Genomic DNA, 8617 nt, shown 5'->3' on the forward strand with positions numbered 1-8617 from the left:
GTGCTGGTAAGATCTGGTGTGTTTTTCCTTCACAGAATCATAGAACAGTTTAGGATGGAAAAGATCTCTAAGGTCATCAAGTCCAGCACAGTAATGGAGCTGAACAGTCTAGTAGCCCTGGTTGTTTGAGGTCTTTTAAAGCTGTTTTGGTTTAGTTTTCTTTCTCTTCTAGCTTTTTTGTGCTTCTAAAACCTACTGAAAGGCTAACAACATTAAAATCACTGTCTTTAGAAGGCAGTTGACTTTTTCTGGTCTGAGATATGGGCACAGCTGGATGGAATAAATTTCCTTGAAAAGATGTGCATATATATCTTCATTTGAATATTTAAAACAGAAAGAAAAAACTCCTGGGCTTACCTTTCTAGTACTCTGTAGTACCATGGTCTTACTATTTATATGCTAAGAAGCTCAGACATTCATTATAATTTGCATTTGGCCTACATACCAGCTTTGAACTGGAGATACGTTCACTGCAAAGTCCTGTGTACTTTATAGAGAATTACACTGATCAAAAGAAGATAACAGGGAGGGAATTCACACACCTTAATCAGCTTTTGGTCGGGGCCACAGAGATAAGACTTCTTTTTTCTCTCTCCCCAGTGATGCAGGCTAGATTTCTGTTTGGGGTTTCTCTGTGTGCTCTGCCACCCATGTGCTGCGCAGTTGATTCACACACACGTTATAGGACCGAGGCATCAAGAGCATGTCAGATTTGCCGAGCATGTGCTAAGACATCTGAGCAACACATGCGCACAGTAGGTATGGTGCGCCTTGGATGGGTCAATGGAACAGACAGTGCCATGGCTCCGCTCCAGCTGCCTGTCAGCGGCGGTGCCTGGCTGGGAAAGGGGACCCACCAAAAGGGTCCCAAAGGGACTGCGTCAAAAATGAGGCGGTGGTTTAACCTTGTAGTTTACCTTCTCCTGAGGGGGGGGGGGGGCGGGGGGGGGGCGGGACAGGACAAAAAAAAACCAAACCAAAACAAAAAAAAAAAGGAGCAGTAGACAACTGTACTGTAGGGGACTGATGTTTCTTTGTGCTATCCAGTGTACAGGAATAAACCTAAAACTGTTAGTTCCAAAAGGTTTCTTAAAGGAGAAGCACTGAGACACTAGTAGAAGACTGAGACAAGAATGCTGATTTGCTTAACCCAATGATCCCCTTACACACTCTGCCTTTGCTTTTTAAAAAGCATGCATCTTATTTGCTCCAAATAACTCAAACCTGCCTTAGAAACCACTTTCTTAATTAGTGAAATACAACAGTCAATATCAGCAGAAGAAGGTCCAAAATTTTTTTCTGAGTCATTCTGCTTGGTTGGATGATTGCACTAAACAGCAGCTTCTGAAGGGAAGAGCTGCATAATTTAAAATTTCAGGGAGAAAAAAAATCTGTATTTGGATTTAGTCAAAACACTGGAAGTATCACTGGTACATATTTTTAATAATCATCAGATCTTGGCCTTAAGGTATCAAAAAGATTAACTGTAATAAGATTCAGACACCTTGCTTTATTTTTTTCTTTTTTTATCAGCTGAGACTGAAACCAGAAATACACAGCAATGCACAGGTATCATAACGAATCCCAGTGCAGATTTTTGGTGCTACCTTGTAATGCAGCTTCGTAAAAACATCTGAAGCCTGTCTGCACTGCCTGCCTGGGAATGTAGCTGATGACTTTAAGGTGCCCTTTGACAATGTGTGGCTTCTGGCTGCCTGAATTTCTCCTCTAGCTTTTATGGGTCTGGGGGAAGAAATTTTAACTGTCACTTTCTCCCTTTCTTATTATTTTCTAAAAATATTGAAAATAAAATTCACGATCTGCCTTTTTTGAATGATCAAGGAGCAAGATATGAGGATCAAATTATATACTGACATAAAAGAAGAACGTTTGGGTTTGCATTAAAAAAACCCCAAACTTCTAAGTTGTGATAAGCAATAACTCCTACTTGCTGTGATACAGATGTAAATCACATAGCTTGGGCATGAATCAAATGGAGGAGTTACATTGACTCCCAGTAAAAGTTCTGCAAATAAAATTTGAAATCGCCATGTTTGCCTTTCTTTTTTAAAGAATGCCTTATGGAAACAGCCATATTCCAATTCATATTACAAGAGATCAAAAGAAAAAAGGTTAAAATAACATCTCCATCTCTCTCTAGAATAATTGAGAGCTATATCTTATCCTTCTGTCTAGTATATCAGTATGGATTCCGGCAAGAAAGCAATTGGAAAGAATTAATGTGTGTCAGTTACAGCTCATCTGGGACAGCAACACTCAAATTCATTCATCATAATTTTATAGTTATTGCATGGCACCACTACAGAGCACTGTTAAGTTTGTTTGATTTATTTAATGACGAATTTGCAGACCTTAATATTGTTTTTCCTTTAAATTAAACTTTACTGATTCTCTATGTTTTGTAATTAGTTTCTTGAGATATAAAGGCACAGTCTTTTCTGTAGGTAAGAAAAGAGACTTATTGTCAATCCCAGTTCTGTATTAGGGTATTCTTTTATTCCGATAATTAAAAAATTATGCTCTATAGATGTAACATACATGTATTTATTTCTCTAAACAAAGGTACCAAAAGCCTAGGAATGCATCAGTATATTTAGACATCTGAAAAATGTACATTTGATATGTTTACCCATAAAAGTTTAGGCCAGTGTGCCAAGCTTCTTAACAACACACTTTATGAGTGATTAGTATAGAATAAAGCCAACAATGACAATAATTGCAACACTAGGCATGAAGAACTTATTTTTTGGGGACACACACACACCCGGTTGTGTGTACTCAGTAAAGTTTGTTTCTAGACAATTACACTTCATGGCAAAGTTGAAGGCTAGCTGAACCTCTCTCCTTAGGATCTGAAGGACCTTGAATGCTCCTTAGGAAACAGATTTTCATGAGGAACATAGATTTGTATTTTTGTTGTTAATTTATTTCAACTCCAAATGAGTGAAGAGGCTAGCATTTGGGCGTTAAGTTAGATCTAGCAAATAAAAAGGAGAAGAAAACTATGTGTACAATGGAAAGAACTTACTGAATGGATCTAAATCCTATGGTAGGTAATTTGATCTAATTTTTGCAGAAAGGCAAATGCCAGATGTTTGCTCCACTTTGATCTTAATAACACTTTAGGCTGCAGACAATAAGATTGGTTTAAAATTTATTGTCTCTTTGATTTCTCCATTCTAATGCTTTTTAAATTCTTTACACAAGACAGATCTATATATAGGCAACCGGGGTGGCATCAGAAGCGTTGTATACTTAAGACATTCTTGAAAACCTCAGTGTGGAACAGTGTTTGCTGTTTTATGCATCAAAACAAAGCCAGATTTTATACAAGCAACATTCAATTTTCTTTTTATTATAATGTCTCTTTTTATTTTGCATATGAAGTTCTGACTGTCGCATCTGTGGCACAGCTCCTTATATGCTTTTATCTTTCAATAACCTTATTAAAAGTCAAGACAATATATTAAATCAAAATTAAGCAGCAGGAGTTGAAAGTTAAGTTAATCCATTCCCTTGCATTGAGAGTGTAATATACGTAGATCTTCGATTTCACCATTAAGTTGCTTTTAGGATACTTTTTGTGCAGAATATGCCTTAAAAGGAGAGCTGCCACTGAACGGACACCAGTGATAGCCTCTGAGAAACCGTAACATCCAAGAGGCATCCAGCTTGCCTGCAGTTTCAGTCTTCACATTCAAGGAGGCTATTGCTCTGCAAATGTGTGTTGAACTCAGCTTATGGCTGCTTATTAAGCGGCCTCAGGTTTTTAGCAGAATATCTCATATATTCACTGTTACTGAGAAACAATGAAAAGCAAGTGAAACTGAGAACAGTAGAGCAAGATCAACGATTAAAAAGAAACAAACAGAAAAAAATCCTGGTATGCAGCCTGAATGTCTTATCATAATTCTTTGGCATAGTTCACAGCCATCTGTCCCTTAGATCCATGCATGATGTCTCTCAACAATTGTTTTCACTCTGCTCAGCCCAGTAGTCTGAAAGTTAAAAAAGTCGGAGTCAGCTTTCCTCGGAAAGACATTTGCAACTTTGCTGATGAAACTGCCACTGCTCAGCCAGCTGAGACAACTGCCACCCTGCCAGGTCTTCTTAAACTGGCAGTGTCCATGGGCTATCAGGAGTCGGCCGCCTCCCTACTCCCCCACCACCCAGTTTAATCCTTGCAAGAAACTCCTTTGTAAAGCAAAACAAAAATTCTTCCTTCAGAACCAAATATTTCGGTTCATTACCGAGAACAAAATGTTATACACAGATACATGGTAACAAATACTCTTCCTGCCACATAACCATGACTAGTGAGAAGAATTCCCATGACCTCACCCCAAGACAGGAGCTGGGTAAAGCAAAAAACTCTTCCAATGAGAATTGCCTTAAGTTCAAATGCATCTTTGTGTCTTTTCTTCCTTATCTTTGCTACATTTCCAGAGCTAAAACATCTTTAATGTAGTCTACTGTATTTATCACATTGACATTGAAATACTGTTTGCATCATTCCAGGGCATGTTTTGCCAATCCTCTCCTTGACATAATATACCACCTGTACCATTAGAGAAAGGTCTGATTGAAAAGACAGGACAACCAAGTCACAAAACATAGGGAGGTTTAAATGCCATTTGATTTCAATTAAAAGGTGTGCAGAAGCACTGGTTTCCTAAAAAGGCATGGTGTTATGAGACTCCAAAAACCTTTTGCAACACTAGCCCTTGTGCTTCGTGGTTAAAAGGTGTGCAAATGCTACCCAATGAAATTTAATGGAAGCCACACAAGGAAAGATTTTAGCCTCGACATTTATCTTTACCAACACATGGAACCACCTTGATCTGTTTTACTGTTGGTGAAAAAAGAAGGTAGTGTCTATTTCACAGGAGAGGATAGGAAGTAAGAGTCAGTGTGATGGATGGTGGAAAGAAACAGAGGGCAAGAGGGAAGAAATACGAGCGTCAGGTACTGCTCTCAAAGATGAGGTCTAGGCTGCTGTCAGAAAGTGTATAAATAGCTTATTAATAACAGGAGAGATGTATTGGCGTTAGTGTGAAAGGAGGAGCATACTCAGTTTGTATTGTGTTGTCAGAAATAAGCCGTCTAGGTCGAGTACAGTTATATTTGTTAGGTAAGAATAGACTATGCCAGTACAAGTCAAGTACTGATCAATTTCTGTGAAAATATTCACTCACCTCAAGGCATTTATCCAGCAGATTACACTGCAGTAACCTCTGCCACCTCTATCAAATCTGTCACATTCACTTGCTGGGGGCATAGCTGCACTTCAGGGTAGCACAGAAATCCCAGATAAGTTTTAACCTCATGAACATGGTTACCAGCAATAATTTAATTGCAAAAGCATGAGGTTTATTTAATTAGCATCATTCAATGGGTGAGACAAACCCTGCTTTCTGTCCCAGCATAGGGAAAAAAAAAAGGGTTATCAGGGAAATGTTCTTTTAATCTTCTATAACGATTACATCAGATCGTTGCTGAGCACACTGACATTTAAGAATGACACCCTGGTTCTCTTCCCACTTAACCCGCCTGTCCCAAACGCAGCTCGGCTTCCACCTGGGGCTGACACATGGGGAAAAGAAAGACCAGAATCACCTGGTGAGGTGACGCTGAGGAGGGGGTTCATGCTGAGGGGAACCCCTGCAAAGTGGGGTTTGGTGCTATTTCCATCTTGTCCTTGCTGGCAAAGGAATGAATTCAGGGAGGAGTGCACTATACACCTGCAGGGCACCCTTGACACAAGCTCAGCAGCTTGCTGCTGCAGTTTCACTGGCAGTGCTGGTACAACTAACATCTCCTGGGAAGCAATCTGGTTTATTGCTCTACGCCCAGATTTTTTTGAGATATTTAGGAAATGCTCCATTTGGTGTTGTTGCAGGTCTTGCTTGATTTAGGCACCTAAGTCTCATTTCCAGTGACCTGCAATACGGTAAGTTGTTCTTTGATCTATTATTTCTTTTCCAAATAAAATTACTATTGGGCAATATGTTTTGGTTCTGGTTTTTTAAGATTTCAGAGGCTTAATTAATTCAGTTTGCTGCTGAACAATGTACTGCCTGATAGCTGTGGAAATAGGTTCTCCAGACTCTGGATTGTGCCTCTAAGCATAAACTAAGCGTAGAGGCTATTCACGTGAAACATTACAAAGGAGCTACAGACTGTAGCCTTTCCTCAGGGCTCATTGTTGGTACAACAACGTGAAATATATACATAGTTTTCATTCGGGTCAAAAGAAGCTGGAAGCTGGGGTGGCAGCTCCGTTTTTTCCAGCTTCAGCCTCAGTCTGTTTGGCTTTGCATAAAAACCTAACCTTACACACAGCCTTGGACAGGACTTGTTTTAGGCAGATGGTGCAAGCTGCCAAAGCTTCTATGTAGGGCTGTGTTTGGGGAAGGACCTCGGCAATGTAAGGCCTGGAGTGCTTATTACCCTCTGAGCTGGAATCGGATGTTGCTCCCTGAGGCACAGGTCAGCACGGCTGTCATGCATAGATGAGACCGTCTGCTCCTCTCAGTCGGAGAGGGATGTTATTTTCTTAAGGAGCAGGATGTTATTCCTAGAGGTCTGCCCCTTGGTAGGGTCAAGAGTAATATTTTATGGTTAATGTTTATGATTAATTTTGGCTGTGGCCTTTCCTTTCAGAATTTGTATGGTGTCGGTTCAAGCTGGTAAGGGGGAAGCTTGACAAGGTTGAGGCGTGAACCGTATGCTCACTTTTCCTTCCTAAGTAAATACTACAACAACAACGCACATGGGAACCAAGCAGCACATTCCTAAATCAAACCAGAAGATTCACACAAGGAACTTAAACAGTAGGGTCCAAGAGGGTGGGTTTTGCCTTTTTATTTTTTTCCCTCTTCCAAAGGATATATTTTCAGAAGGATGCCTTGGGAATAGGCTCAACACAATCCCAGGAGCAAAAAAGGGCAGTTGGGCATCAGATTTCTTGTGCTCACATCGCTTAAAAATTAGTATCGCCTTTGCCCCTTTTCTCTCAGAAAATGTCTGTTTAAAGTAAGGTGAATGATTCTCAGCTGTTCAGTGCTGCTCAAAGGATAGGACATGCTAACATCACAGTGTGCAGTGAGTTTATATTGAATCTCGCTTTTGGAACATATCCAGATTTTTTGCCTGGCTTTGAATAGGATCTTTAGATTCATATGCAAGTTATTCTCTTTGTAAGAATCTTAACTCTTCTCTCAGCTTCTGGAAACTGTGATTTCCCTTCACATTTTTTATTAATGTAATAGTTTCACAATAGGCTTGCAGATGGATTTGGTTTGATATTCTAGAAGACACTTAAGACTAAAAGAGGTGAGAAACTTATTTTAAAATCACAAGGCATTCTTTTTGTTGTCAGGACATGGTGTACGGTCCTGTAACTTGCTTTCTGTGGCAGTATCACCAGAGAGCAACAAGTAGAAAGAAGACATATTCTTGTGGTATTGTGAAAATTTCAAAAATATGCTATTGTCTGCAAGCAATAAAGATGGCAGCTTCAGAAGTGGGTGCATGAAGCAGTCTCAGAAACCCATCTTGGATCTACATTGTCATTTTGGAGTTTTGGAATGCATCATCCGATGGGGGTGGGGGAGACCATTATATAAGGGCTTCTGATGATGATTTTAAATCAGGAAAAAAGAGAGCAAAATTCACATGGTGAAACACCTTCTCTCTCTCTTTCTTTCGACTCTTGTCTCTCATTCATCCTCTAAGAACTAATTTCTGTAGTCAGAGAATACACCTCACATTGTGCTTTCCTTTCGAATTCTCAGATCTTTAAAAATCTTTCAAATCTTTAAAATTGCTGAACTTCAGACCCTAAGGGTAACAAAGTTTTGGTAATGCATACACCTCAAACATCTGAAAGCATTTTGTGATCTATAATTAAATCCCTATTATCCCACATCATGAAGGCACAGCCTCCTCGGGACATTTGCATCGTACCTTACGCGTCTCAAAGACAGGGTCATTACGACTGCTCTGAATCACATATAAAACTAGCACAGTCAGTCCTCATCAATACTTCAGTCGAAATCAAAGTTGCTCAAGGTTAAAAAAAAATAAAATGGGCACAGCACACTTCTGTCTGATTCATAACCAGTCACCAGCCCAACATACTGCTACAGATGCTGCAAGTGAGATTGGCAAAGAGCACTTTCAAACATCATCGTTGCCATTTTTTGAGGTTAGTAAGAGAAGGGAAAGATAAAAAATATAGACTTCAAAACTTAAAAATGTTTCCCTGAACTATCATATGTGGTCCTTTGGAGATCACTTTATGTGGCCATTTGTGGGGTCAAGCTTTTCATAACAAGTTGATTTAAAATTTTACTGCTCAGCTAATTACATAATTGTAAAATTCTCAATGGTTGATTGGCACTATCTTGATTAGCTATGAATTGTGTGATAGGTTTTTATGCCTGACTGCAACTAATAAGAGTCTGAAATAAAACTTTTGTAAGTATTAGTACAAATACTTACAAGTATGACCAATAATCTGGCTGAGAAATTTGGAGATCAATTAATGGAGCCATTTCAAACGGCTTAATCATTGCAGTCCTGGAATTTACAG

Source organism: Falco peregrinus, chromosome 1 (genome assembly GCF_023634155.1).
Source record: "Falco peregrinus isolate bFalPer1 chromosome 1, bFalPer1.pri, whole genome shotgun sequence".
Classification (NCBI taxonomy): domain Eukaryota; kingdom Metazoa; phylum Chordata; class Aves; order Falconiformes; family Falconidae; genus Falco; species Falco peregrinus.